Raw genomic sequence first — 4,366 nt, 5'->3', positions numbered from 1 at the left:
GTACACCACCCTAAAAAAGTGGTGCAAGAGGCTGGTGTATGCTAGTGATGGCCCTCTATTATCCCCTTTTGTATTCTCAAACTGTAATTTAAAAATTAACCATTTTTCTGAACCATTTGATGGAATAAATAGTTTTTGTATGAGGAAAAATGATGATTATAATTACTGTACTATTTATTTTATTAAATAATAATTCTAATGTTAAAATATGGTTTGTTTTACAGCTTTGTTCTACTTTATTTCATTGACAGAGCCCAGTCATCAATGGTGACCTTATCAGCATGGGATATGATAATGTAAGTTAAAGCAAAGCTTATTTGTTTGACTATGTGCTGTGAATATGTTCTAATTCTAATAACCAAACATTTTAACTCAATCTCACAGATTTTAAAAAATAATTTTCTGTTTAAAAGTTGCTCTTTGTTTCCTAGTTACTGTAGATAGTTTTTTTTTTTTTTTAAATATATATATCCAAATGTTGTACAGTATGCATGACCTACTGAAAGCAGACACAAGACACTACCAGAATATTGTGGTTCAGTTACTCTAATGGGATGTTCTTAAAAAATTACTGTAGAGTGCTAATAATTTACAAGGACACTAGTATAATGTGGCTATCAAGAAATAATTATTGTCTATTTATTATTTACAGAAACCATTACACCCTGGCAGATCTGGTCCCTAAAAGGAGAGTTGTAAATGCAGTTGGTTAAATGAAAGAACACCCAGAAACTTCTACTGATATCAACCATGTTTATATTTGGAACAGAATATTGAACTGTAAACCAAAAAGATGCCTGTGTTATGACCTTACTATCACTGATCATACTTAGGATTGTGTTTATAAGTTTTGCTGCAAATCTACACAGACTGATGCCAGTCCTGAAATTACAGACCATGATATGAATGAAAATATTTAAACAATTTACATCAGCTTATCAAAAAGAAGTACTGTACTGTACATTATTTAGGGAATTTAAACAAGCGAAGTGTCTTGTCCAAGAACCCAGGCAATGTACACAGCATGTGTCCTTGTACAAGACACTAGATCTTGGCTTGTATCTATCTCTCTCTCTCTATCCAGGTGTATAAAGCAATATAAATGATGTTCTTATAGTAAAACAATGTTAATATAATAATAAAGTGTCTTTTCATGCTGTCGATATGCATTTGGTTGACTGTAATTTGTAATAATTTTTGTACTGGTGATATTCTGTGAAACATCATTTACAGTAAATGGTAAATACTGATAGTAGCTTAATATTGGTTAAACTTTTAAGACTCAAATGTTTCCCTTCTAAGTGATGTTACAGCAGATCACACTCAACTAATTCACTTAATTTAGTACAGTATTAATTTTAAAGGCAACAACAATTTCTTCATCACTATTGATGAATAACATCATCTGTCCTTATATAAATCAATGCAAACAATTAAAGGGGAACCAAGACTTGCAAATTGATCAGTTTGCCTTTTTATTCACGTGATATGCATCAATATTTTAACAATGCTAAAATAATAATAATAATGTTTACAATACATTTACACTAATTCTGTTAAAATATCTACCATGTACAGTAGGAAAGACCTACTACTTCATCAAAAACAATCAATTTGTCCATCTTTATTGAATAGCGAAGAGCTGTGATGAGTATCAGTGTGCATACTGATGTACACATGCAGTTCATATATTAAAGGATAATCTTGCAAAATGGCTACAGCATTTACCTTAAGAGTGGATTTCAGAGGCAATACAATCAAATTTTATCAAGTAATTGTTGTGTGTTTAACAGTTATTTCAACATTGTGATAGTTGCTAATAGCCTGTGAGCAGTGTACACTGCCTTTTAGATTGTACTTCCATCAAACTTAAACTCAATCATGCAAATCCCTCCAGAACTCGGGTAATTTTGGCCTTGCACTGTGCTTCGATAGTTTGCATTTGGTTGTTCATCACAAGCTGGTGTATTAATGAAATAGTTGACATAACTGGAAAAAAAAAATGTTTATCATTAACATTGGCCTAATGCAATTATTATACAGATGCACAAAATACTGTAGTGTGATAATAAATACAAAATCAAGAAGATGCATGTTGACATATAGGGAGGTCCACTTTTTCAAGTCAAATTCTTGCCTTTGAAATTCAGTCTTGGCCATTCTTGAATATCATCTTTCCACATCATAGGCCTACTTCAAAATTACGTTTAAAACATTTCACTAAAATTGTAGGGCTAAATACTAAGATATAGCATGGCCTTGGTTTAGAGCGTTGTTGTTGGCCTAGGACTCGGCTAGTAGTAATACTAGGCTTAGGGTAATAATAGCATTTATTAAATAATATTTATATCATTTTTATGGTCTGTTTAAAATAATAGCAGATGACAAATTAGCAGATAGCCTACATAGGAGCAGGAAACAGACGTCGTCGTCATGTTATCCAGTAGCCTACTGACACACTGACTGACAATCTTCTAAGCTAGGCCAAAATAAATTGGTTATCTGCTGCACGGATAATACACCGCCGCGCTTGAACCTGCCAAAGGAACAGGAGTAGGCCTAGCCTAGATCCTCCTCCAGTACAGATCAGAGAGTAGACGTTTCTAAGTCGTATCTTTATTCTGTATTAAATACACATAATAATATACTTATCTTTTAACTTCGATAAACTTTTGGTTCGACTGTGACGGCAAGATAAAAAGCCGGATTTCTCAATGGTACTTTGTTTATAAACACACCACACCGCATTGCAATTTAGGGGATTAGGGACTCCCCAGTAATGGCGTCGACAACGGAGGGCACCATTCTTCTTGGATAGGTCTATATAGTATGGTGTGTTGTGTAATTGTATGCATGCTAATAACAGTTACAATTCGAGCGGATTTTTTTTAAAATCTTTCACTTAAAGTTTTATGACGTCATCATCTTTATCTTACGTTCGTAAAATCGGGGTTCGTAAATGAGGGTTTCTACTGTATGTGGTATTTTCTCTTCTATCTATCTGTTGTGAATTCTGAGTCACTCTTCAGTAGTTCTGCTGTTATTGAATCTACACCAGGTGATTTTCCATTCTTTAGTGTTTTAAGTGCTTCCTTTATTTCATGCTTGGTGACACTTCCAGTGTTTTTCTTGCTGCTTTTTCTGCTTCTACTGTGATATCTTCAATCCATTTCTTTTTTATCTTGCCTTATTTTCCTTTTTACTTCTCTGTCCTTTGCTTTGTATCTTCTCTTCTCTCTATCCTTTTGTCTCTCAGACCTTGTACTTAAAATAGTTTTATGAATCTTGTTTCGTTGTTCTATAAGCATCCATGCTTCATGACTTCATCCAGGGCTTCTTTTTTTTGTTTCTTTCTTCCTAACACTTTCTCTGCTGTTTTGGTATATGTTTCTTCTATTACCCTAGACATATCTTCCACTGTATTGTCATGTTCTTTGTCTTCCGCTTCATCTTTTAGCATTTCAAATCTATTTCTCAACTCAATTGCAAATTTATTTCTCACCTGGTTGTTTCAATTTGTCGGTATTAAATCGAATCCTCTTTTCAACCTTTCCTTTTGTGGCAGCCTTAAGTTTTAATCGTATAGTTGTTCTCACTAAATAGTGATCACTCCCAATATCAGCCCCTCTGTACACCTTTGTGTCCAAAACTGAATTCCTATTAGCGCCTATTTATGAGAGTGTGGTCAATTTGGTTCTTGGTGCTTCCATCCGGAGATATCCAAGTTGCCTTGTGGATATTTTTATGTGGAAATATGGTTCCTGTGATCACTAGCTCCTTTAGGTCACACATTTCACATAATCTATTTCCATTTTTGTTTATATTTCCCATGCTGTTACCATTCCCTTTACCACAATACCTGTTTCAGCAATAGCTCTGACGGGTTGAGGAACCTCACTTTGCACTGACCTTAACTGACAATCAAACTCAATATCAAAAGAGAGAGCCGAAATGTTAATTAGTTTTCCAGCAAGCTGTCAATAAATCACATAGGCATACCTATGGTATAGTATAGTATAGCTGACCTTGCATAGGCAATAAATTACAAAAGCTATGATTATAGTCCAATTAAAGAGCAATGTCCCAAAAGATGGTTGGAAATCAGGAAAATATTTGCTGTGAAGCAGCCAATTCATATTCTTGACAGCAATTTGACCTCTGAAAGGTCATTGTTTGTCAAAAAACCTGCGCCTAAGACAACTGAAAAGCGGAGTTTCCTTCTTTCGTTCTGCCGGGTAAAAATCAATTACTTTAGGCGATGTTTGTAGACTAACCTACTCGTACCAACGTCCGCATGTCGCGACGCTGGAGTACTATTCAGCGTTTTTACTATATTTCTAGGTTTCCTATTTCTACGTTTAATCGG

At 34.4% G+C, this 4,366-nt stretch overlaps 1 long non-coding RNA gene across 1 annotated transcript; it reads left to right on the top strand.

The window, feature by feature from the left end:
* The first annotated feature begins 218 nt into the window (after positions 1 to 218).
* On the top strand, positions 219 to 1,165 carry LOC117117235. The gene is made up of 2 exons (XR_004446872.1): positions 219 to 296; positions 653 to 1,165. It is a non-coding gene; the product is annotated as an uncharacterized LOC117117235 (long non-coding RNA).
* Positions 1,166 to 4,366: the final 3,201 nt, after the last annotated feature.

This window comes from Anneissia japonica, unplaced genomic scaffold (genome assembly GCF_011630105.1).
Source record: "Anneissia japonica isolate Jap-2015-1 unplaced genomic scaffold, ASM1163010v1 scaffold287835_len3118868_cov185, whole genome shotgun sequence".
NCBI lineage: Eukaryota > Metazoa > Echinodermata > Crinoidea > Comatulida > Comatulidae > Anneissia > Anneissia japonica.
Note: the sequence above shows the minus strand (reverse complement) of the source record. Positions and strands in the feature narration are given on the sequence as shown.